Here is a 27427-nt window from a genome sequence, read left to right as displayed (position 1 = left end):
TCATTCATTCATTCATTCATTTATCTTTAGGGTAGTTTCTCCAGGTGTTTGATGCCACACAATCCCCTTTTTAAAACTTCCCAAGCACTCCATGGAGGCAATGGGAAGGGAAGAAAAGGAGAAGCCGGAAGCCAGAAAGGATGATGCCCTTGAGTGACACCGAAGGGCCAGGTTTTGTCAAGAGTGACAGGGCGTGCGAAGACTGGGGAGGCGAGATAATTTTTTTTTTATTTTTATTTATTTATTTATTTATTTTGCCTTTGAGGAAAATAAAAGTCTAAGCTGATGCGAAAGCCTTCCTGGTGAAGATGTCAGAGTCATCTCCAAAATCCATAAGGTCATTTGCTAAATGCATGGAGAGGGGACGGTTTGCTGCTTCGGCCGAGCCGGTGGAGATCGAGAACGGAGGCAAAGAGGCCCTGTCCTTTGTCCGGGGCCCTTCATTGTGGAACACATGCAAAATGGCCACCGAGCTGGCCGCCCTCAAGTGTTTTCAGGGTGTTGGAGGCTCTCTGAGGGGAAACCATGACAAAACACAAACCAGGTGGTTTCCCTGATAACAACATGCTCTCCTCCCTAAGGGCAGGCTATAATGGCTATCTCTCCTTTCAGAACAATCCAGCTCCATAGAAATGTGTCGATCTGACACTACATCTTCACGACGACCTTTGTTTCCGAAATCTCGAGGAAGCGGCGTCTGTTCTGGTCCTCCTGGGCTGATTTCCAGGCTGGTGCTGCATCCAAGAGATGGCGCAGTGTTGCGAGGAACAGGCCAGCCTCGGGAGAAAAGAGTCCCTGGTTTGGGGGCTGGTGTGGTTCCGTGGTTAGAGAAAAGGCAGGCAACCTTTGATGGATCTGCAGACCAGCTCTAGCCCGGTGCCCTTCTTAACCGCATTCCAGAAGGGGACACAGGCAGGAGAATGCCTCAACTAAGATGGCACCTTTTGTTTTACTTTCAAAGGAAACATGTCTCATTTCGGAGAAGGTCTTCTCTTCCCAACAGGTTCTGGGACCACAATTCTGTTCTAAAAATAAGCATGCAACACTGTGCATCTTGTTTTAAACAACAACAAAAGAATGCGGTGTGCCACGAAACAGATTGTATGTATGTATGTATGTATGTATGTATGTATGTATGTATGTATGTATGTATGTATGTATGTATGTATGTATGTATGTTAGTTAGGCATCCTTCAGTCTCGAAAGACTATGGTATCGTGCTCTGTATGGAGGACTTGGAGCAGCGTCTAGTGTGGCTGAGGAGGCCGATTCGAGAGTGACAGTCTCTTCCACACTGAAGACAAATCCAGTTTGTCCCCTGTCCAGCTCCCTGGTTTTGCTGCTTTTGTGACTTTCTCTTTGCCTCAGCCTGCTGGGCAAGGGTCTCTTCAAATTGGGAGAGGCCGTGATGCAATGCCTGCCTCCAGGCTGAACGCTCAGATGTCAGGGTATGTATGTATGTATGTATGTATGTATGTATGTATGTATGTATGTATGTATGTATGTATGTATGTATGTATGTATGTATGTATGTATGTGTGTGTGTGTGTGTGTGTGTGTTTTGTTTGTTTGTTTGTTTGTTTGTTTGTTTGTTTATTTATTTATTTATTTATTTATTTATTTATTTATTTATTTATTTATTTATTTATTTATTTATTTATTTATTTATTTATTAGATATCTACCTCGCCCCCCTAGACAGCGTCTACTCAGGGCAGCTTACAAATAATTTTGTGACGGTCAACTAATTTTCTGACCCAACTCACAGGGTAAGGTATTATTATTATTATTATTATTATTATTATTATTATTATTATTATTATTATTATTATTATTATTATTATTATTATTAATTTGATTTATACCCCGCCGATCTGCTATCTGGGCGACTCGTCCACTCTAGAGGAAAAGTGAGAAATAAATGCAACTAATTAATAAATAATAGATCAAATCTCGCCACTAAGATGAACTCTGGCTCTACATCCGAGAAGGCCCTCAGCCAAACTCCCTTCCTGTGTGTCAATGTGCTAAAGCTGGCCATGCATCCCCCAGTAGCAAAAATCTCACTGTATTCAGCGCTGTGCACCTTTACTTTTTCTCAAAAAAAAAAAAATCCCTATTGACACAGCAGGGCACTGTGGGAAATATTATGAGCTGCTCAAATCCATCCAGTCTAGAGGTAGAGACCTGGTGTAGGGACAGGACAGGACAGGCAGGGAGGGAGGGAGGGAGGGAGCAGGAGATGACCAGGAGTGTTAGGGTTAACCTGCATGCTAACTCCAAAGATAGCTTCCAGCAAAGCAGGGGTGCAATCATGATGGCTGAGGAGAACTGGGGTACCTATGATCCTCCAGAGCATGATAAACGACAGGACTCATAATCCCTCTCCCTTGTATGAAGCTGATGGGCACCAGAATCCAGCAACTCTCTGGTTGGCCACCATTTCTCCAGCCTTGAACTATTGCTTCTGTTCCAGGAGAAAGACATCACTTATCCTGCCAGGTGTTAATTGACCGCTGTTCCCATCATCCCTCCTCTTGGCTCTGCTGCCTAGGTCTGATGAGAGTTATCATCCAATAATATCTAAAGGGCCTCCAGTTAACCAACTCTTGGTTTAAGCAGCAAATGCCTGATTTGCTTTCAATTGTTCTTCAGGCAGAGAGTGGTGGCACCCCAAAGGCTTTGACAACGCTCCTCCACACTCAGAAATGTTTGCTGGTTTTCCCACAAAACACTGTACCTTTGGCCGCAGCAGCGAGGGTGTTCTGGTCACAGTAAGCAATGACTGTCAACTTGATAAATATTTGCAATCGGGTCCGGCTGGGGAGGGGGCGGAATACAAAACCAAGCCCATCTTTCAGGCAAGCTAATTTTGCCAGGAACAAAAAGATGGCAACCCGACCGGCCTCGACGCCCGAGTACGCTTGCCGACAGATGTATGTCTCACGGACGGATCGCTAGGGTGCTAGAGCCGGTCACCCCAAAGTAGCTTCTCTTAGTATTTATTGACCGTCTTGGGAGTAAATAGGTCTTGAGCCGGTGGCAGGTCATTATAACATCCCCCTCTCTGGAATAACGATGCTGCCTTTTAGGAGCTGGTTTCTTCCACCACCATCGCCACCGCCACCCACTTTAATTTATGCCCAGGCCATCCTCACCAGTCATTCAATACTGTGGAGCCTGCAGAGGTGCTGATAGTCCTTAATGAGAAGAGGTTCGGACTTTATCTCTTTTATACTCCAACCATTATCTCCCTCCAGTCTATAACCATGCGGCTCGCCCCGACAATAACGCTCACAGGCAACAAATGCTGATGACTTTCCTATGCAGTCTTCACAATAAGTCTATCAAAACAACCTCAGAAAATTATGGGCCCTGGTGACAGACAAATAGAAGCCGGCTATGCGTGTGAATTTACAGTCGGGATGTTGCGTTCTTTTTAATTCTTTGGGCTTTCCTTATCGCCGCTGTTCCTCTTCTGCTTAGAAGATAACAGTAATTCTTCTCTATGCTATTTTTTTTTCTCCCCGGGTCCCCCCCCCTTTTTCCCCCCTCCGACTGAGTAAGATGTTTCTTCTGTCTTTCTGCTTGCTAAAGATAAAGGGTTAAAGACCAACCTGTGTTGGTCGCTTTGCGCCGCCAAAGAGTTAGGGGGTACAAAGGAGGGGGTACAGACTCATCAGTATTCAAGAGATTGTTATCGGAGGTACAGCGGAGAGAACAGTAATTTTGCCTGCTTCAGTCAGAAGGCTGCTTCTGCTTCTGCTTCTTCTTCTTCTCTCTCTCTCTCTCTTTTTTTATATGAAGGCGCATAATGTGTTGAGTGTTGAGGCCAGATAAAAGAATTAGTGGCTGCGCTGGGAACAACTAGGCGAAGGGCGCTGGAGAATTGGAATGCCGGGCTTTGTCTCTCTCAGCTCATCCAGGCAGACGGAGCTTGTCGCTCGTAAACAATTTAATCTTTTTGTTACACTTAAAAATGGACTGGGGGGGGACGGGGAGAGAGAAGAAGCACCCAAACCTCCTTATTCCGAATGTTTTTGTGTATGGGGGGGAAGTAGTAGAGATTGGGCAAGGAAAGGGAGAAATGGAAAGGTAATGATGGCACAAGGAGATGGGTCGGCGTGGGAGGGAGCAAGAGATAAAGCCATTTTCTGGGAGGAAATAAAAGCTGACACATACTTTTCCGCTTTGCCTCCTTCAGTGTTCTGCACTTTCGTCCAGGTTGGGCACCAGAAAGCCATCAGCACCACAACACTCGTCTTCTTCTCTAAATGGCTGCTGTGTCCGTCGGAAAAGCCTCCGGGTCCAAGTTGTCACCTTTCCGAAGCTTGTTGGGTGTTTTTGTAGAGATGGCATTTGATGTTTCGGGAAGGATGTTTGGCCAAGCTGATGCTGTCCAACCTGCTGGTTTGGGGTCTGGAGGCCTCTATCGGTGGAGGCCTCATTTAGGGTCATATGGAGCAAGAGTTCTCCACCTTTTGTATGATCCATCCCACGAATCAAAGAACAGCAGGCCCATCACGATAAAAAAGCCTACTTTCCCCAAGATGGACACTTTTGTAGTTCGGGGCTTTCTGTTATTATATTTATCATTTACAGCAGTAGTCAGTAGACAGAACAGATGCAGGATTAAAAGTGTCTAAAGTTATTACTAGCATGCCAGACAACTCAGTGGCACGCAAGACCAGTGGAAGATGCCAGTCATGTTTGCAAACAGCAGGGGCTGAGTAAAAGTGAATTCTTAGTAATGGAAGTCTTTCATCGTGCTAGATAATGTCTGTATCCCACCACTGTTATCTGGACCACTGGCGGGGCTCTAATGGTATGGAAAAGATGTGCATTGGTTGTTAGGCACCCTCAAGCAGCTTCCGACTTATGATGACCTAACAGGATTTTTTATGTATGAGATGTTCAAGGAGTTGTTTCCCATGGTCACCTCCCCGTCTGTGCCCACAGCTGCATGGAAATTTGAATCCAGGTCTCCTGAGCCTTATTCTGATATTTTGTCCACTAAAACACATTGATATGGTGAATGATGTAATAGGGAAGTTTTTAAAATTAACTTTTCCATTCTCTGGTCCAAGGGATGAATCCTCCCCACAACTCTATCTTTTACAATACTGTAAAAGGTCCTCTAAAGAAATGGGAATCCCAGATCAGCCTGTAGCTTTATGTTCAGGGAAGGTTAGCAAAGTCTGCTACTTAGTGACTGAAGATGGTACTGCAGGCTATAGAAAGATTACCATATTTTTCCATTTATAAGACGACCCAATGTATAAGACGACCCTCTGCTTTTCTAAACCCAAATTAGAAAAAGCAGGGATCAAAGGACTCCCTTTTTGCTAAGCCCTGTGCCTTGGCAAAAGGCAAGAAAAGCTGCTGTCAAAGTGACTGTCGCTTCTCCTTGTCTTTTGAGAACGAACGGAGCTTAGCAAAAAGGAAAAGAGAAACACCTCCCCTTCCTTTTTGCTAAGCCCCGTGCCTTTGCAAAAGGCAACAGTAAAGAGCTGCCTGCCGTGTATAAAAGAACCCTCATTTTTTTCTCAAATTATTTAAGGAAAAAGTGTCATTTCATACATGGGAAAATGCGGTATTTTATTTTATTTCATTTATTTATTATTTACATTTCTCTCCCACCCATCTAGGGACGAGTGTAACTAACAACAACAAAAACAACTACCCACCCACCACCCGCAAATGCATAAATACTAAAACCCAAAAAATAATAACTAACTAAAGTAAAATTAACTAATCTGTTCTAAAAACAAAATACTCCCAGCTCCAGAGTACTATTAATATCTGTGCCAAATTTCAAGTGGAGTTTCAAGGTCTCCAAGCTATGTCAGATATGTACAATAATGCATATCTTGTTACAGGATTATAGTTTAATTTATAGAATGTGTATAATCTCCATATTAAAGATTTCAGAATGGTGTGTGATAAACAATCAGACACCAAAGGAAATTACATTAGAAGCAAATACATTAATAATGCCGTAGTTGGAATGTATCAGTTAGGAAATGCTGGTGTGCCATTATAAACAAATGGGCAAGATGTTCGGAGCCCATCACACCAAGCTTATCCTCGGCTATTAATTTATTTCTAGGCTCTGTTTAACTTGCATGAATCAGAACAGAGAGAGAGGAAGGAAGGAAACACTGAGTGTACGGTGGCACATTTTCTGATCTCAGTGAGAATCCCATGGTATTCAATAGCACTGTGTCCTGGATTTGACCAAGTCCCAAATGGCTTAACTGATCAACCCAATTCAGACCAATTTGCAAACAGTCTGGATGGAAGTGGAAGGGATAGATTGTGATCCCAGCTCAAGTTTGCAATTGAGCTGGATAGAACACAAATCCAGCCCTTTCCTTTCCTCTTTTGAAAAAAAGAAAAACACCTTTAAAATGCCCAAACCTTTCGGCTTCTCTGAAATCTGTTAGGTCTCCTTCCTCTCATTAGATTCTGTGACTTCTCCAAGTCTAATGTACGTACATCAGTTCAAAACAAAGACCACATTGGGGGGACTTATGCACAATCTAGTCTTCAAGGGTACAGTTAGGGTTATGATTAGGGTCAGCATTAGGATTTCATGTACCCTTCCCTTTCTTTTCCCTCTTGTTTTCAAGCCCCGATAAGCTGGTCTACATGAATGGGGTCCATTTACTGAAAACCAGTTCATTATCCTTTCTACTTCTCGGCATCATGATTCCCAGCAAACAAACATAAGGCCTCTTTCTTTTGTTCTCAGTATGTTACATTGAAAAGTATCTCCAAACAGCAAAAGCCAAGCATTTTTTTTGGAGAGGTGTTTTTTAAAAAAAATCCAGTTGTTTGGTTGTTTTGATCGTAGGGGAAACACTGTTTGTGTCAATTAGGATAAGAACCTTCTCGTACAAGACTACGGAAATGAGAAATTGTTCATCTTTTTCAATAAGAAAACACAAGAGTGAAGACAACGTTTTGCAAATACTTAACATTACGGATGTGCTTGGGGTTCTGAAATTATTCTGAATCTGAAGTGAAGTGGGGATCCTTGTCAGTGTCTGAACCAATGTGAAACCACTCGGGAAGCCTGAAGTGGGGCTCTGAAAGAACTTGGGCTTTCTGAAATGCTGAATATGGCCTTGGATCTTCTTTTTTAAAAGCAGGGGAAAATACTTGGTGTCCATGATTCTCGCTTGGAAAATGAATACTTTAACAAAACCAGGATGCCCAAACATAAAACTGAAGGCTTGTCATCTTTTGAAATTAACAAAGTAAGGAGACTGTCCTTAGCACCAGAGAGAATGTCCCACCGAATATTCAGGAACTTACTTCTGAGTAAACAAACACAGGATTAATCTTTAGCGAGCCTTCCGCTACAAGTCTGCTGGCCTAAAACCAATAAGTAGGCTCAAGTACAGGCGACCCCATTGTATCCATTGCAGAACGCTGAGCCCACAAATCCTATTGATTCAGTGGACTAGTGGAGACTGCCCGGTGGATTCAAGCCATTGTGTCTCCCTTCTAAAATTATCTACCACACCACTAGCAACTACCATAGGTCTTGCTATTGTTTTCCCTTTTCAAAACAGGAAAGGAGCTGTCTCCGTATGATTTCCTTTGCTCTTTGTCTGAGATGTTATAATTTAAGATCACTGTAAATATATGTTGGGATTCCTGCACTGAGCAAGGAGTTGGACTCGGCGGCCTTATGAGCCCCTTCCAACTCCATTATCTTATAATTCTATGAGTCATATTTCCTGCCACCATAACCATCCTGGTTTACCAGCTCTGAGATCCTACACAACCGCTCTTTATTCTTCTCAGTCAGCTTTGTAGAGGGGAAAAGGAGAACAAGATAATAACTGTCTAAACAGCAAATCTATGCAAGGTTCTTAAGATAATAAGAAATACTGGTACATGCATGTATGAATGTTTGTGTATGTATGTGTGTATAGATATACACATGTGTATGTATGTATGTATGTATGTGTGTGTGTGTGTGTGTATGTATGTATGTATGTATGTATACATGTATACATGTATACATGTATACATGTATACATGTACACACACATAATAAATAGATATTCAACAACAAGTGTTCCAAATTTAGTTTTCTTTATATTGCATGGATTATTTTGATGTTCTTCTCCCCTCTAAACATATTACCTATGTAAACAATTAAGTGGTCATTTAAAAAAACAACAACGACTTTCAAACGACTGGTGTTCATATGTCTAGGGCAGGGGGATGAAGAAAAACATGGTGCCCTCAGTGTGAACAGGAGAAACCAGCTGGCTATGGCATGCATGCAGAAGGTTTCTTGATAAACCGGTGCTCCTTCACGCAATTTACAATCCGACTGAATTCATTTGCATGACAAAATTGGCTCGAGTATTCATGTGTGGCAGTAAGACAAGTGTAATATTACAGAGAACAAGTAACCATGGGGAAGGTTAATGCAGACAATAAGGAAAGACAATGACATGGATTGGATTCCTCTTTGGCTAACCTTTCTTTCTTTCTTTTAAATGAAAATACGGGGGGGGGACCTGAAATATTAAAAGGAGTGGGGAGCCGTGCCACCTCAGATATGTCTACTTGGGAGTAAGCCTCGTGGTGTTGAATGGGACTTACACCCAGGTAAGTGTGTGAAGTGAATTCTCCCTTCCCTTCTATAATCTTAGCTTCATCAACAGAAGAATTAATTTATGCAAGTGTGTGTGTGTGGGGGCGCGCATAAAAAGATTGCTCAGGGTTTCTTTAAAGACCTGGAGAGACTAGCTCTGCTTTAAAGTTGGTTGGGAGACTGGGGGAAGTAGCCATCTCTTCGTACCCTGAGCAATAAGATTTAGTCACCAAATGGGCAGGGTATAAATCAAATAAATCAAATAAATAAATGAATGAATGAATGAATGAATGAATGAATGAATGAATGAATGAATGAATGAATGAATGAATGAATGAATAAATAAATAAATAAATAAATAAATAAATAAATAAATAAATAAATAAATAAATAAATAAATAAATAAATAAATATGTATACCTCCAGATTCCTTATGAGAATCGGCACACCTTCCCTCAAAAATCCTCACATTTGTGAGACATTTGGGCATTCTAAGAAATGCGTTACCCATCATTTGCTATGTGCTGTCAAGTCAGAACTAACTTACAGTGACCCTAATAAGGCTTTCAAGGTAAGTGAGGATTGGTTTTACCAGTTCTACAAATGTCCCCTTGAGCTTCCATGGCTGAGTGGCGATTTTAGAAACCAGGCCTCTTGAGTCCTGGCCATCACTCTGCATGACACTAGATATTGGTGGATACCATACCATGAATATATTTTTTAAATGTGAGGGGCTATGAATGTGTACAGTTGGAAGACATTGTACACAAAAGTGAAGTTTTGAAAATGTTATAAAGAAAGATTACAGTACCTTGTTTCCCCAAAAATAAGACCGGGTCTTATATTAATTTTTGCTCTAAAAATGCATTAGGGCTTATTTTTAGGGAATGTTTTAATTTTTTTCCATGTATAATACTCTAGGTAAAGGTAAGGTTCCCCTTGACATTTTTAGTCCAGTCGCGTTTGACTCTAGGGGGCGGCGCTGATCCCGCTTTTCAAGCCATAGAGCCAGCGCCTGTCCGAAGACAGTTTCCGTTGTCATGTGGCCAGCGTGACTAGGGAACGCCGTTTTACCTTCCCACCGAGATGTTACCTATTTATCTACTCGCATTTACATGCTTTCGAACTGCTAGGTTGGCGAAGAGCTGGGACAAAGTGACGGAAGCTCACTCCATTGCATGGATTCGATCTTACGACTGCTGGTCTTCTGACCCTGCAGCACACAAAGGCTTTGCGGTTTAGCCCACAGCGCCACCACGTCCCTAACAATCTACATTTATTCAAGTACAGTCATTTCATCTTCTTCTGGTTGCTGCACAAGGGTGGAGGGTGGGATTTCACTTAACTGGGGCTTATTTTGGGGGTAGGGCTTATATGATGAGCACCCTGAAAAATCATACTAGGGCTTATTTTCTCATTTTCAGGGAAGCAGGGTAATTAATCCTGGGCTACTCTGCCAACCCACTTTGGTAGAAGACAAAGGTTTGGGAGGCATTTGGGGGGGCGGGGTTCTGAACAGGTGACACTAACAATTTTTCCTCCACTGTCCATTCCATGGGCAGCTGCTATTTTCTTTCCTTGAGTCGATTCTGACTTCTGGGGGACCCTTTCCGAGGATTCCTGGGCAGAGAAGACTCAGAAGGAGTTTCCCATTCCCTTCTTCTGGGGGGTGCCCTGGGACGACTGTGTAGCTTGTCCAAGGCCACCCAGGCTGGCTCTTCTCTCAGGAGGCCCAGTCAATGAATTCTCAGCCAGGTATTCCTATACACTGAGCCATCCAGCCAGCTATATAGAAGATTTAGCAAAAGCATGTTTGTATGAATGAGTATATAAAAATAAATACATCTGAGCCTATAAAAAGAGGGGGGGTTGCATTAATGTACAAAAATGTAAAGTGCTGCAGTGCTTTCTGGGAGTCGTAGTCTTGCAGTCCTCTAGAGGGCGCCTCCCAAAGAACTGTGATGCCCAGAAAGCACTGCAGCACTTGTCATTTTCATACATTAGTGACAGGAAGTACATCGCCAAGTCAGGCCTGGAGCCTCCAAGGCAGGCCCTGCTCCAGGTGAGCAAAATATAGGTGTCCAAAGGTAGTGTGGATCTGTGGACAGAGCTTTACCTGAGGAATTCCTGGAGAATTCTGCAGGTTGGGATCCAAAATATATGAATGGTACATCCCTATAAAGGACATAACTCAATGAAAGACAGGTGGAAATCCATGGGCGTTGTTGGTCCACATGTTCTGACCTGCACAAATCTATTAATGCACCAAACGTATTCATTTTCTACATATTTTCCCATTGATTAAATTGTGCCTATTTTTATTTTAAGTGTATTTTTAGCCCTCTGCATTTTTATAAAAAGAATATATCCCTGGTTTGTGGTACATTTTATAACTCCAAAGTGCATGCAGAAATCATAAATGTTCAGACTGCTGAGATAAAGTAGGCATTGTTTCACAACAAGTCTCAGCAGGTACAGAGCGAATAAATTCAGTGAGAATTATCAAAACCATCACAGCCCTGCCTTCCGTGACAGAGTTACCCACTCACCATCTTCAAGCAGTGGAGGCTGAAGGGGATGGGTTGCATCGAAGCAGTGAATCTGTCCTGGGATTTAGTACAGATTTTTAAAGTGGCTGTCAATGGTGCTGAACCCTGCCCCCCAAATAAATCTGGCAATATGAATAGCTCCTTTAAAGTTTGGCTCAAAACCCGGAGCAGGTTCATGACCCCAGAAAAATGGAGTCACCTACTTCTACTGCCTTTCAACGAATCTGTGATCAATTTAAAATATTTTTGTTTTCATATAATCTTTCGGTTGCTAACTATAAATTGGGCATCAAGGAGGGGAGTTCTCCCCATGCTCCTCTGGCTTTTGTGAGTGAGGGGATAGTGAGTGCATTGGAAGGGCACTCATCTCTCCTCAGATATATATTCCAAAGGACAGAATAACTGACTTTCATTCACCCCCTCCCCAATATTTTCAGAATTAATTTGAACCCCAGGGTGCCGGCACTTAAAACAGGAGGAGGCTAGGTCGCAAACAGCCCCCGCAGCTTTCATTGCTGATGAGAACTCCCCATCATAATGACATTTAAACTATTAATTAATTAGCGAAGGGGGGAGCAAAGAGAGAGAGAGAGATGAGATGTGGAATTCTCCACCCTGCCCTTCCCCCACATTTCGGGTAAGAGCACACATTTGTAACTGTAATGAACACAGTGGCTGCGATCCGTGGCCAGTGCAAAAACAAGCTCAGAATGCCGAAAAGAAAGAGCGCTTCTCTTTGTGATTGTCCTCCGATAGCTGGATCTCAGGTTCCTGTTTCCATATGCAGATTCTTCACATCTTCAACTGTTTGAGGAACTGCTGGATAACTCAGTGGGTTAGGTCTCTGGGAGAAGAGCCAGCCTGGGTGGCCTTGGGCAAGCTGCACAGTCCCAGGACATCCCCAGAAGAAGGGAATGAGAAACCCCTTCTGAGCTGGCTGGATAGCTCAATGGTTTAGATGTCTGATTACGGAGCAGAGGTTGGGAATTCAAGTCCCCACTGGGCTTCCTTGAGAAGGACTGGATTCAATGTCCAAAGGGTCTCTTCCAGCTCTTCAGGTCTAAGGTGGTGATGATGATGATACTCATTCAGTTCCTTTGGAAAACCATCCAATAGCTAAAAGAATCTGGGATGCATTGTAGCAGGGATTCAAATGAAGCTTAGAAGCTGAAGCACACTTAGGAGGAAGTAGAAGGGCATTATCCTTTATGCATGCCCCATGCATACACACACTCACATGTCTGGATAGGTGTCAGTGCCGTAAGTGGCTCCTAATCAGAGTTGGGGATGTGTACTTATGAAAAGTTGTGATGATGTACCCCCTCCTGCTCTATACAGAATTGATTCCTGACTGGTACCTCTCTGTCAAAGGTGAAGTCAAAGGTGTGAGACACTCTTCTTCTTAATTTGGTTGCCCTTTTTCATTGCAGATCCCCATGAATTGAATGGGCCTACTCTAGCTGCAACTTACTATCCTAAGCCACCTTATCTTAACCATTGAATCAATGCATGAATCAAGTCCATATTTACCTAAATCCTGTTAATTCAGGTTTGGGGCCTTTGTTCTTTTTTCCATCCTGCATGAGAATTCCTGTGCATTTCTGTATCCAAAATTCAGAAAGTGCATATTATATGTTTCTTGATTTTTGTATACATTTCTCTTACAAACAACAGTGTTTTAAAGCATATTTTCTAACTGTATGCATTTTTAGTTGGTACTGTTTTTAAATGTTTGTAAAGTCTACTCTTATATCATTTTTCCATGACGTACTAGAAGCCTTGAAAAAAGTGTGAATTTCTGGAGTAAGGAGCACTTTGTCTTGAAATATGTTTTGGGAGGTGCACAAGAGATAATGCTGGTAGAAATATCTTTTTATAATCCCTGGACAGGCCTAATAACACCACATCTATCAATAGATAGACATCAAAGCAGAATATCAATTTGTTGCTTTATTTTCCAAAAGGCTCAAGGCAGCTTCCATGCCTCTTCTATTCTGTACTCTATCCTTCACACAACAATCCTTTCAGGTGGGTAGAGCTGAGAGAAAGACAGACCCACTCATGGCATTTTATTGATATTCAGGTTGGCTGGTGAATGAGGATTTGAATCCAGGTGTCTAGCCCAACAGACATCATTACCATCATCATCTTAGAACTGCAGAGCTGGAAAGGACCCTGTGGATCACCAAGTCCACTACTCACTGATCTCAAAGTATACTGGCTTTTGTGTATTGAACTGGATCTCTCTCCAAAAAAGTACCTAAACCGGAGTGGTGAGAACATGCAAACTTAAATCTATCCATCAGTTGACATGCAGAAGAATGATCAAGAGAAAACCTCTCCATTGGTTGACAGGCCTAATTATTATTAAGCACCAAAGGGGGAATTCACAGACTAGAACTGATTCTTTTTAGAAGCCAGTTTGTTTTAAAAGGAGGGGGGAGGGTGTGTGTGCATTGGGAATGTTTGCTTTTTTTACCCCTCCCCTCCCTTTTTTTAATTCCAAAAAAATGAAAATTTGACTTGCAGTTGGCATTAACCCTTCAAACCATGGTTGGATTGTGCTGACTAGATGAGAAACTGACAGGGAGAACAGAAGACTTACTTTTCCAGACAATGCTGGGTGTTGTCATCCAGGTAAGTGATTTTTCCAATTTCTATGCTAATCAAGAAATGCCTTCGGTTCTCTTTGGCCTCCGGGCTGGGTGCCAGCTGGACTGCTGTGTCCAGTTCTGGGCACCACATTTTCCAAAAGATATTCGCAAACTGGAAGGTGTTCAAAGGGAGCAGCTGGGATGTGGACTGGTCTGGAAACAAAGTCATGTGAGGAGTGTTAACTTAGGTTTGTGTACGGCTCTGGAGGTCAGGTTAGAACCACCTGGGGACAGATTTTGGCTGAACACTGGACAAAAGCTTCCAGTCATATGAAAAGCTCCCAGCAATATACCTTAGGAGGTAATGGACTGTCCTCCTCTCCAACCAGTTCAGCAAAATCTGGATGGCCACCTGTTCAGGGTGCTTTGGCTTCTCTACAATTGCTCACCTTTGGTGAAGATTTTAGTGGTTATTGTGCTTAACTAGTTCTTAGGGATACAATAACAGTTTGAGTTGGTGTGGTGGTGGGAGATAGATAGATAGATAGATAGATAGATAGATAGATAGATAGATAGATAGATAGATAGATAGATAGATAGATAGATAGATAGATAGATAGATAGATAGACAGACAGACAGACAGACAGACAGACAGACAGACAGACAGACAGACAGACAAATTAATGTAGGATAAACACTGAAGATGAGTTATCCTGCTGGAACTGCAGAGCCTAGAACAGCAATCAAACTACTGTACTGGTGGCTGTTATTTCACAGACTCTCTGCTGCACACTTGTTTAGGCACTAGTTGGGCAACTGACTGCACAACCTAGTAATACAACTGGTCATGTTGCAGACTGTCCACAAGTAGAAGAAAAGATACAGCAAAATTCCAGGCCAATTTTTTTTGTTTCACTAGCTATGTCGGCTGTGGCATTTGGAAACCTCCCACTTCCAAGCTCTGAGTTCAAGTTATGCCTTCTAGTTGCTTTAAGAGCACTTGCTTTTAAGGGAGAATTTAACTCCTCACAACAACAACAATTCTTTGAGATGATCTGGAGTTCTAGGAAAGAAGGAACACATCTTGTTATGTCTGATAACATTAATTATTTTAAAATATTGCTTCACAATCTCCTCCTGTGGTGGTGCTGTCCATATTTTCCACACTTTAGTTATTTGTCACCCTTAACCATGGTGGCTGGGGCTGATGGGGCTTGTAGTCCAAAACAACTGTGTTAGGGAAAGTTATTCTCTCATGTATCCTGCTTTTGGTCACTTCCTTTCCTTTCTATCAATAAAGTTCCGAAATGTTTCCTTTTTGATTCCTAGAAGACGGAGCCACAATTTCTGCTCAGAATCAACCCTGTCAAAAGGTGGTCTTGGGCATCCTTGCCCTTGCCCCCCCTCCAAAAAAAAAGTAATGAGAAGGCGGGGAGAAATGACCCCCCTCCTCACACACACACACCCATTTCTAAAGAAATTTCCCCAGATTAGATTTGTAAATCAAAAACCAATATATAACACGCAAGAATTGATCTGTTTTATATTCCTCAGTTACATTTTTGTAAAGCACATTTAGAAGATTTAGGACGTATTTGCGCCTGCTGCTTCAGCCATTATATGCTTGAGCTGAGACATCTATTTGTGAGGACATAAAACAGGCTCCGACTACCCATGTAAATTGTGTTCTCCACAATAAATTAGATGCATACTTGCAAAAATACATAACCGCTGTTGGTCGGCTGACGGTGGCGGAATACTAATGAGCTTTAAAGTTGCATTGTCCCTCTTCTCAGGCCCAATTTAGCCTTTACATCAAAAATTATGAAGGGAAAAACACTTTATACTCTCGCCCAGAAATAAAATAGCACTTACGGGTAAGCCTGCGCCTCTCACTCACAGAGAGAGAGAGAGAGATGAAATGCCACCATCTTCATACTAATGCTAGCCACATCAAGTTCATGGAGAAGTCTACCTCCACAGAGGCAACTCAAGGAAGATTTTGTCCTCTTTCAGCACAGATATTGATATGGTAATGTATCTTTGGATGGGAAAAGGTGAAAGATTCAGAAGCAGATGACCCACAAAAGACTCCCCCCCCCCTTTCCTGTGGAGAGAGTTAGAAAGAGAGTCAAAAGACCCTGCAGGGACATGGAAGAATTTTGCTGAGTTTGCATTTAAAAACCAGAGCTTGTCCACAAGCAATATTTGATCTTCCTCTTCCTAGTCTCACTCTTTTAAAAATAATTTTTATTTGTTTATTTGGCTGCATGGTGTTAAAAAAGCTCATGGTATGTTGAGGATTGTATCAAAATCTTTTTTAAAACCCACTTATTTTGTTTTTAAGAGAGATGCTTCTTTTTAAGTGATCTTTAAGAAAAATCCAAGGAATCTACTTCCCTGCTGGAGCTTCTCTACTGAAGCTTTGTTTTGTTTTTTAATGCCAGTTGAAAGCTTCTGACTAGGAAGCTCTTACTGCCGACATGAAAGTTCAAAAGCAAAGCACCAAAGCACTGAACTCCTCCCACAGGGCAAAATGGTAGTAAAATGAACCATGCTTTCAGAAGGGACAACAGGGGGAAAAGTCACTGTACTGAAGAAGACCAAGGAGAATTGTATGAACAGCAGGAAAAGTACTAACAAGATCAGTGTGGCACCCCCTACTTTAATGAGGACAAATGGTCGGTCTGGAAGAGCCCTCAGCTAATCTCATTTACACTTGGCGAACTCATACAATGTTGGTTCCCAGTTATCCTGTGGTTCCTGTCTTTCTTTGAACTTTGTGATAACAGTTCTTGTCTCAGAAGAAGAAAGAAGAAGATGGATCAGCCTTTCTGGCTGAAGAATTCTGGAACCTATAGTAATAGGAGAAAAAAACCTTCTGCATTCTCTACTGCTCACCATCCCAAACAGCAAAGATCTGTGACACTTTAGAAGAAAAGTGTATTTATCATAAGCTTCCATGGACTGAAGCCTACATTTTTAATGCACCCCTACAAAACTGCTGAGTACCTCAATGGTCAAGGCATCTGGCTGCAGAGTCAGAAGGTGGGAGTTCAATTCCCCACTCTGCCTCCTTGACAGGGGCTGGACTTGATGATCCATAGTGTCCCTTCCAACTCTGCCGTTCTAAGATGATGAGGATGATTAAAATCTTTTAATTAAGATAAAGAAGGTCTCATATTCCAGGACTACTAAATTCACCCGACAGTGGGACAGGACACTTCAAGATTTGTATCATGAAACAAAATAGGTCTTTCCCCCAGTTTAAATACTTCCCCATTTTATAGGAAGCTCGAATGAACATTAATGATCAAAGAAATACAAGACTAAATAAGAAGCCAGACATTTCAACCTCTTGCCTTCAACATCAAGTATGTTCTTTCATATTGAAGTTCTTCCATAACTTCCCAGAAACACGCAGTAGAAAAAGGGACATTACCTACACCTTTCTTTCAAAAGAGTGTGTAGCATTTATGGCTGAAATATATCCACACCACCTTAAAAGCTGATGTCATTGGAGAAAGGAACTGGGGTCACCTTTCGCCACCACCACTTCTCCATCTGCTGCATCTACCAGAAGGCTCTCCCATGCTTTTCCAGAAGATGTCTATAGCTCATGTGGAGAAAACAGTTGGCAAAATGAGCGCACAAATCCCTCTGTGTAGAAAACAACCATGCAAGGGAGAAAGGGTTGCAACAGATGCTCATGGCTCTGATTTTGCCAAATCTACTCTGGTTTTTGGTCCAAAGTTCACAATTGCTGAGTTTTGACCTAAAAGTAGGTTCAGCACGTTGGACAGCACTTTTAAATATGAAATAGCAGGCAGGACTGGAATCACTTCTCCTGAGAAAGAGGGGATTTCTTTCCGGGTGGGGATTTCAGAAAAAGCTTGTGCCCACTCCTGAACAAGCATTATCCCAGGCATCCAGGCTCTGAAGAAGAACACTTCAAAAGTCTATGGCTTAGGACCAAGTTCATTTCTGGGAGCGGCACACCCACCATTTTGGCCAGTGAGATTCTATAGACTAGCAAATGCCAAGGCCATAAGGTCAGCTTAGCGTTCTGTGATTAGAATTCCACTAATTAAAACTTTGAACCCAGAAAGTATGTTTAGGACTGTGGCCTTGGATCTGTTTGTTTCTATCATTTATATACGCTTCCTTTCTCCCAATGAGGTGACCCAAAGTGGCTTACAATGTTAAAACAGGTGAAACTAAAAGCACAATACATGTCAGGTTAAAAAAGAATTAAACATGCAATCATCAGCAGCAACAATACATTTTAACAAAAATCAATTTAAATTTAAAAGCATAATTAATTTTAAAGCATTTAAACCTTTAGAAACATACTTGGTGGGGGAAACAAGAAGGAAAATAGCTTAAATATCTGTCTACTGAGCCAGTGACACAGCACTATGAAACTATATGAAAACTTCTTGTCACATTTCTTTCCTGTCTGTCTGTTTGTCTATGATTTCTTTTTATATTTTGCATCCAGTGCATCTTTTCTAAACCATACAGTAGCTTAGGCTTAAGATGCACAGTATACACACACACACACACACACAGACACACACACGGCAAACCCCCGAATCCAATAAAATTGCAAATTTCACTGTATTTCACAATATCCTAAATAAACATGAACAGCGTGCATTTCTCTTTCTGGCATCAAATATTAATCTGTCTGTGGTCGGCAATGTGCTTTCCATCTTGTGTGCGCCCGTGTTGGGTAAACACTGGGGAGATTGCTATTCCAACCCGCTCATTCTCTCCTAGAGTCAAGAACCTGACAAATTTCCCCCCTAATTACACCCGCCACTGTTTGCCTTCCACGACTGTAAATCCTCCATCACATCAGGGCTTCCCCTCCCTCCCCCACCTCCACAGTACAGGATTGGGCTCCTTTTCTGTCACAATGAAGGGGCAGCTATTGCCGTTAACAATATAGATTATGACAGTGGATGGGAAATGGGGTGGAAGGAGGGTTAGGAGCAAAGAAACGGAATTTAAGTAGTAGCATCTCTCCTAAACAGGACTGATGGATTGATGAATCTCTATTAATCATTTGGGTCCAAACATTTCAAAGCAGCACACAATAACAAAACATTATAGTGAGTACAGAAATACATCTGACCAAGGGGAGCTGTTGACCGTAGGTTGACAGGGACAGAGAACCTGTCTGGGCTGAATTCACTATCCCCATGATCATTGATTCAACATACCATCTAGTATCTTGTTGATTTCAGCTAGAACATAACGTTTTTGCCTACCAAGCCTGGTCAACTGTTGAATGATCCAGAAATTATCTCTTACCTACTGTTGAGTGAGACAGAAATTGGTCTGGTGTAACAAAAAGGGCTTAATTCTCACTCAAGGAGGTATGGCCAAAGGTCTTCCTCGGTTTTATCTTATTTTAATAACTCTGTGATGAAGTCTGTTTCTTCTTGTTAGTGCTTGTTGAATTGGTGAAGTAAGGGTATCCCACATAATAAATAAATAAATAACGGATGCCACCACACTGAAGGCCCTGATCCAAACAGCTGAGGGGTAGGAAGTGCCACCAGGCATAAATTTCAGGACATGGGATGGTGCTGACCTGACAACTTCAGAGGAGCCATTGAAAAAGCCACCTTCCATGTCTCCTGTAAGGTTCAGACTAAAAGGTACATCAGAGTCACGGTCAAATTCACATCCACTGGACAATACTACCCTGAGATGAATGGACCAAGACGGGCAATTGTCTTGAACTGCCTGAAGACTGGAATCCATCCCACTCTCATTCCATCTGTGAAACTGAATGGGCAACATAGCCTTTCTTTCAGAGAGGAAAGTCTTCCACCAAGCTGACTCGCTTGAAGGAGGCCACATGACACATAGTTCTCTCCTCCATCACCTTTCTGCCATCTCCAGGCATTTGCTTCCCCAGTTGACTGCTTCATTCTGCCCAATGATAAGGGTGGCCCTGGGCTTGACTCTGACACATGGGCAGAAATCATCATTCTCATTCATGCAAAGGTAGGAATGAAAGTATATTCACTCCTGTCCTCTCACACATTGAATATCATATCCTTCCTTAATGTTCAAATCCTTTTTTATCTATAGCAGAAGTCCAAAGTTTTCAATATTTGCTTGTATCTATTATTTGTTTGTTTGTTTGTTTGTTTGTTCGATTTATATCCCACCCATCTGGTATATTCTACCACTCTGGGCGGCTTACAGAATATCAAAAACAATTAAAAAACAAACAAACATAAAAACATTAGCATACAACAATAACAAATAGTGCAGGAATAAATAAATAATAAATAGCAAAGCAAAGAAATCAGTAGTTGACAGGAGGGAAGGCCTGGATGTACATCCATGTTTTCAGTTGGCATTTGAAAGTACCCAGTGTTAGGGCCTCGCGAATTTCTGGAGGAAGGTTGTTCCAAAGGCGAGGAGCCACTGCCGAGAAGGCCCGGCTTTGTGTCTTTTCCCTCTGGGCCTCCCTCGGCGTCAGGCTCCTCAGCTTCACCTCCTGACTCATGCGGGTGATCCGAGTAGATCTTGGTGGGAGCAAGTAGCCTCGACAGGAGCGCTAGCCAGGTCAGCCATAACACCTCTCATGGCATCCTGGAATCCAACAGGATCCAGTAGCCTTCGAGGGCAGACCATAACAATAGGTCCCTGCTCCCTGCAATTAACATGCAATGGTTGAGTTGACATGCAGTGGTCTTCAGAATCCTGTAGTACTTGAGAATTAAAATTCCACAGTGGCTCTTCAAATCATATAAATCTTTCACCTGTTGCTATTCAAAGGTATTTAGCATCTGAAAGAACTTGACAGACAACATGCAAATGTTCAGCCCTTGGCAGGCCTTGACAACTTGGCAACTGATGAGATTTCATATTTCTGATACTTGCCATACAATTCAGAGCGATACTACCACGTGTAAACAACTCCCATGTTGAAGAATACTTGCACCTGCATCATAAAAGGGTCAATTTTGAACTCACAAAATTCTTGAAATTTGCTGAAACTGAGAAAATTATCTTGCCATTAGACTGTTTACCGTTACTCTTCAACTGTTATCTGGTTTCAGCTGTAGATTTGCCACTCGTCTGAGCTGTACCGGTCTTTTCCCCATCAGTGTCTCTTTTTTATATGTTTTGCTCATATGTGTATATTATCACCTTTCCATATTTCTCTGTAAATTATTCTGAATATCTGAATTCACGTGACTCTTGACATTGTAAATGGGTTCTATCCCCAAATGTTTGTTTTGATTAGGCTTTCTAATTTGAATTCTGATCTTTCATTCTTTGATTTTGCTCACAACTACTACAAAGCATTTGGACATTGCTCAAAGTACTTTTGTCTGGTCAGATTACATGGGGAATCCCATCAAGGAGCACATGGAAAAGAGGATGGCATGGCAAATTCCATCCTATCAGGAAGCACATGAAAAAGACAATGGCACGGGCATGCCTATCCTGTCAGGGAGCACATACAGACATATGCAATTCCAAACTATCAGGGAGCATATGGAGAAAAGGGTGACATGTTTTGCTATTTGCTGGCGGAAAGATGGGAGCAAAACTTAGATGAATGGATGAATGAATCATTAAATAAATGAATGGATCGCTATGCAACCAGTCAGATCAACATTACTATAGGAAAGGCATTTAAATCCACCAGGAAATGTATTCGCACAGAGTGTTGAAAGAAAGCATATTGTTACCAAAAAGGTGAGGTACTTTAAAGTGCTGACAAACATACTTCTCTTCCCACACACTCTTCATCCTCCAAAAAAGTAAAAGAAGAAAAACAACAGCAAACAGTTTTGGCTTAGTCATAAATGTGGAAGGAAGGTAATGTCAATCTAGTTTCCAGTGACAGTTCGAAGAAACATAAAGATAAGGAGGTGGCAGGAATTTGATTGCCTTTGGGACATCCTCCAAGTGACCTGGAGTAGGCAGTAAACAAACGGTCTCTTGGCCTTGCATTTCCACAAGCCTGTTGAAACCCACAGTGTGAACTCTGAGATGGCAAAGCAGTGGGAAGAAAGAGGACCTGACCCAGAGAAATAGACAATCAGAATTTTTTCTCTGGGGCTTTCCAAAGTCACTGACTTTGACTGCTTTTTACACACTTACACACACACTAGACGCAGGAATTCCACAAAGCCAGGCTTCTCTCCATTTCTTCTTGCTGCCAGCTAATCAACACATCTGACAGCTTTTGGCTTCCTAGTGAGCAGCTCGACCACTGCCCGCCTCCTTTTCTTCCTTTCAAAGAATTGAAGGTGGCACCGTGGATTTCTGACTGCACTAAGAAGGCTGGGGTGTGGTGGGGTGGGGGAAAGGGGGGATTAAACAAAGGTAAGATCTACAGTCTCCTTGGCTGTTTTGTTCTGCCTTCAGTTGGGCCCAATAGGCTTAAACCAAGTGTTCCCTAATAGGGCAGTTTTTCTAACAGTGCTCCCTGGTTGGCTTACCTGTTCCAAGTTTTGCAAGTCAAATGACTAAGCTGTCCTTTCTTTATTCCATAATTCCCAGTTTGGAAAGGGAGATTGGGGGAAAATTAGGGCTAGACCCATCTGTCTGGTGCTGTTGTGAATACTTGGCCAAGATGAAGATGAAAAAAGTAAGGGAGTTATAAGAAAGATATCAGCAGTGGTCTGGTCTAGTCATAGCACTGGCAGTTGATGGTGCCAGCCCTGAATTTTTGCATCCCTAGAGGTGCCCAGGTACAATGATTTGCTGAGGCACCAACAGCAGGCCCAGTTACTTAATTTCTCTTCTTCTGCTTTCTAGAGTCCATCCAAAGATTGACCAGACTTGACCTTACTTGACCCTTCCAGACTTGATCTTTCCAAAATCAGATGAGATTGTTGGTAGCCAATGGTGATAACCCTGGGTTTTTGCATTTCCAGAGCAACAAATGTGGAAAATAATTAGGTGGAGAGGGTGCGGGGGTGATCCTTCAAAGGCAGAATGTTCTATCGGGCAATGTCAACTGTGAAAGGCAGCTTCCTGGACTTCTGGAGGCTGCAAGTCAGAGCTGACAGTATTGGGATAAGGCTTGTATACCCCCATGGTTTTCAGAAGATCTCATTTTAGTTTACCAGTGAAAAGGAATGGATTTTTGCTGCAAACAGTTTTGAGGAGGGAGAAAAAGGTAGCCCAATTCCCCTATTGGCTTTGGCAGGCCTCTCTCTTTCCTGTGGGTTTGGGATCAGCAAAAATGGGTTTATGCCTCTCCTATGTCCTATAAATTGATTGTGACTTGATTGTAGCTGTCACTTCAACAACTGTGACCCAGTCATGATTCCTAGAAGATAGCAGGATGTAGAAGAGCAAAAGGTTAAATATACTTGGTTTTGAGCAGGTTGGAGGCAATCATGTGAAAAGAGCCTTCTTTTGTCATTGAATTGTTATTGAATTGGTTCTTTTCTCCCAAAGACAAAGGAATAGCTATGGGGGTGAGCTGATGAGTTTGGGGATGAGTTTTCCACAATGATGGACTTATCAGGCAGGTGTCTCCTGACATCTTTGAACCAAGATTGAAACGTTGGTGGCTCCCAGCTTTGAAGCAGTGATGATGTTCTTCAAGTCTGCACATCTATTTTTGAAACCAGTCTAATACTGTGCCCCATAACTTGACACTGTTACAAGTGCTTTACTCTTACATAGTTGTATTTTGCATCTTGAAATAACTTGGACCAGATGCAACGTTTTTCTGACTTTTTATGTGATTGTTTTATCCTTTGGTCGTGTGTGATGCGTTGCTTGCAAGGGGTGGTGCTGATGCACATTAAGACACTTCAATCTGATCTTCAGATTTGCACCTCTCCAAAACATGCTGTGCTTGAAATAATATCCAATGCTTTGGCAGCCCCTTTGCACACGTCAGTCATTACTTGATGTAAAGCCACCAAGAGACAAATGTTCATGTACATATCCAGGAAAAAGCAACAGTTTAAGATGTTAGCATCTGGAAGGGTTCCTTTCCAGATTACTCCTGTTGACCTTGCTAATATTATGGAATGAAGAAGTGACAACAAATCCACACACTGAATGGGAACCGAAATCTCAGCAAGAAGGTTAGTCGCTGTGTTCCATAATTTGATATACCTCTGTGATGTTTCTCTTTGTACATACTGTTTAATGATACTGTACACGGTTTTCTGCAGGTGACAAGAAGTTAAATGTAGCTTCCTGCCCCCAAGACCTTACAGAGGTCCCCAGATGTCCTTAGACTAAGACTCCTAGCAGCCTTCACCGCTAGCTGTGCTGGCCAGGATTTCTGGGAGTTGTAGTCCAAGAATATATGGAGACCCAAGGTTGGAGACCACTATAAAGGAAAAGACAGCTATGTATTTCAAGCTTTTGCTAGGTTTCAGAGAGGGAAAAGACTGCCTCTTCCACAGACTGTTTTTCAAACATTGGTCTCAAGTGCAGAAGCAATTGGATAGAAAGCTATTATGCGAAAACTGTAATTTATTTGGCAACGAATGTAAACAGCCCATTATCTGGCATGAGTGAGACCACTCCTTCTGCTCTACAACACAAAGGTGCCCAGTATCTGTTTTCCAGGATCTAATGTGGTCTGTGTCTGAACTGTTTAATTTTTTTTTTTTTAAAAGGTGGAGGTGGGGATGGTAGTGGGGGAGCCCCATACAAGGCAGTAGGAAGTGTATCAATTGTCGGGTTTCCACTTCTAATTCACTGCAACTTAGTTCACACTTTCAAAATATATCAAATGCTTGCTTCTGTTTAAAAATATCCTGGATATTTGAATGTTTGAGTATTTGGCTTTAAGATAGCTTTCCTAACCTGTCTCTACCTCCTGCTTTGGAACGAGTTCTACTTCTCCAACACACACTCCCCCAGGGATATTTTTGCAGCCTTCCTGGGCGGCCCCACTGCATATGGTACTCTGAATGCTTGGGTCAAGTGCATGGATCACCCAATGGCTCTCCCCCCCTTCCCTCCTGGCTTTTTGGGACACCAGCACTGGGCCCATCATTCCATTTGGACTAGGCAGAGGGAATGGAGCAGCAGCATCAAGACTCACGTGCCTTCTTGTTTTGCATGCCCTGTTATAGATGTGAGGCAAAGTCTTGGGTGAAGTGGGGGAAACCCCCCTTCCACTCCTGCCCTGCCATGCCTCGGTGACATCACAAAAGCCCACTCCATAAGGGGTAGACTTTGGGCAACAACTACTGCAGTTTTGTGCAATTTGATCAAATTATGTAATTCATGGCAAAATTCATTCTCATTGGTGTAAGAACCCATGCTAAGAAAAACATATCACCCTCTGGCAAGAGAGAAGGGGAGGAAATTCAGTTGCCCATCTTTGTGTGTCAGGAGAAGACAGCTAAGAATTTATATCCCTAGTATATAATTTTTTCCCCCTGCAGTGGTATTTTGTGAGCCCAACAGAGCAAAGTATCTCCATCTTTATTGGCATGTTTGGGGGGGGGGGAATGGGTTAATGGGAGTTGGGTCATGGACACTTCAGAGACTTTTGTTGACACTCAGGCAAACAAAGAAGTCTTTTATTCTCTTCTTTGTCATGAGATCACAGAAGGCGATACCAGTCCAGCTGTCCAGTTATCTAGGAAGCTAATTAGTCCAATTAATTAAGAAGTTGCACCATGTTTCCCAGTGACACCCAGGGTCCTGAGGGAGCAAGGAAGAGGTCAGAAGCAAAGCTGTGTTGCTGCTAGTAGAGAAGTGTAATAATTACAGCACAAAAGAGGGGAAATTTTGCTTTTCCTGAGCCACTAATTAAAAACTAAAGGGGTCTTTATTCTCCCTCTGGGTGCCTCTCTTTATAGGTTACAAGGAAATATCAAACAGATTTTAAAAAGGTGCAGATTTGGGGCAGGTGGCTATTCAAATATATTTGAATGCACTATCCACTCTCAGACCCACACACAAAAAGTTAAATTAACGGCTTTTACATCCATTGTACAATCCAAGATACCTCCAAGTTGACACTGTATGGATGCATAAAAACACACCAACCAATTTAAGCATCGTGGGGGAAGATTTCCTAGTCTTCCCATCCCATAAAACAGACTCATCAAGCTATAACAGGAGTGCAAATTAGATGGTCTGGGGGCCATATGTGGTCCCTGGGCAAACCTCCAGAGAGGACAGGTCTTCTCTAAACAAGGCATGCTCCTATACCTTGTTTTGCAGGGTTGGGGGGGGCAGGTTTTTTAAAAGTATAAATTATCTTTCAGTATCTTCCGTTTTTCTGAAGGGGACTGGTTTGTAGTGGGTAGAGATGTATGGACAAGATGTTCCAACATTGGCCAGCCTTGACAGACAGAAACAGAAAACCAGACCAGACCCATGGGATGAGCATGCTAATAGTGGGTGGTACATGCAAAACAAAACAAAACAAAAGCAAACCAGACCAAATAAAAGTCTGTCTATAAAATATACATTCACAGGCGGAGAATGCAGCACGATCCTCTGACGACTGGACCATGGATGCTGATGTTTTCATTCTTCTGTTCTAAAATGTAAGGCCAGACACACGAGGAGAAAATGGCTAGAACTAACTACATCACCATAGCCGCTTCCACATTTGCAGTTACGTGTGTGTGGAAAATGGAACAGGATCCTGGTCTAAGATGCAGTAAGAGCACACAGGATCCTACCGCTCTGACCACCGATTCCAAGTTCTGGAAACCCCGTTTGGAAGTGTCAAGGATTTGTACAGTAGATCATGACAGAAAGCAGCGCCAGCCCGACCCTTCAGCAGAGCAAAGCAGCCGTCTCAGGTGGCGAATGGTGGGGAGCGACAGTAGGGTCCCCGAAGGGCTTCTTCTAAGACCTCCACACCCAGCCTATCCTAACTCTCTTAATGCATCCCACAGTCTTCAGGGAGGGTGCACAGGGCTGATGTCAGACTCACCTGCCAGTTGAACTGGGAGGAGGCTGCCATCTTGTTCTTTGCGTCAGGCTGCCAAATGTAGTGTGGCAGCCTGCCTGGAAAGGCAGCAAAGCAATCCCCATGACGTGGGAAGGGGGTCCCGGTGGGAGGCGTACTTTGTGGTGGCAAGGGACTGGGGAACGCCTTGTAAGGGAAGAGGAGATGGCCTGGTAATAAAGCCCAGCACACCCGCACACCCACCCCAACCTTTCCAGACTACGTAATCTTGTCAGGACCTGTAAATGTCAAATTTAAATTCATACTTTTGTACCCCCTTTGATTCCAAAGAGGATTACACCTCTTTTCCTGAAAGCGAGGCGACACCAAAGCGACATGAAATGGAATTACCACTACTTAGACCTCTCTTTTCTCTCTCTTTCTCTCTCTCTCTCTCCCTGCTTTTCCTATTGCCTTCTTACATTGTTAACTCCTTCCAATTCATTATTCCTAATCCTTATTAGGCTAAGTAACACACATCTGAATAGACAGCACTGGACACAGGAACATATGTGGCTATTGTACCCAACCTCGGTTAATCCGTAGCCTGGGGTTGAGAGAGGGAGAGAGAGGCACTGTGAAGAGTGGACGGACTAAGCTTCCGACCAGGCCAGGCAGCGCGTCGCTCGGCAGGTGGGCAACGCAAGGGCCGCCTGATCCTGTCAGCTCAATGCAGCCCAATGCCGTCCGCCTCCAGTGGGTCGGCCTTTGTTTGGCACGTTGCTGA

General features: G+C 42.7%; 2 long non-coding RNA genes across 2 annotated transcripts in view; one reads left to right on the top strand and one right to left on the bottom strand.

The window, feature by feature from the left end:
- The window catches only part of LOC144584063 (uncharacterized), a 266283-nt gene that overhangs the window by 124016 nt on the left and 114840 nt on the right, over positions 1–27427 (bottom strand). The window lies entirely within an intron of this gene.
- Positions 981–10579, top strand: LOC144584061 (uncharacterized). Its single transcript, XR_013538075.1, has 2 exons — positions 981–1105; positions 1677–10579. It is a non-coding gene; the product is annotated as an uncharacterized LOC144584061 (long non-coding RNA).

The sequence above is a fragment of the Pogona vitticeps genome, chromosome 7 (assembly GCF_051106095.1).
Source record: "Pogona vitticeps strain Pit_001003342236 chromosome 7, PviZW2.1, whole genome shotgun sequence".
Classification (NCBI taxonomy): domain Eukaryota; kingdom Metazoa; phylum Chordata; class Lepidosauria; order Squamata; family Agamidae; genus Pogona; species Pogona vitticeps.
Note: the sequence above shows the minus strand (reverse complement) of the source record. Positions and strands in the feature narration are given on the sequence as shown.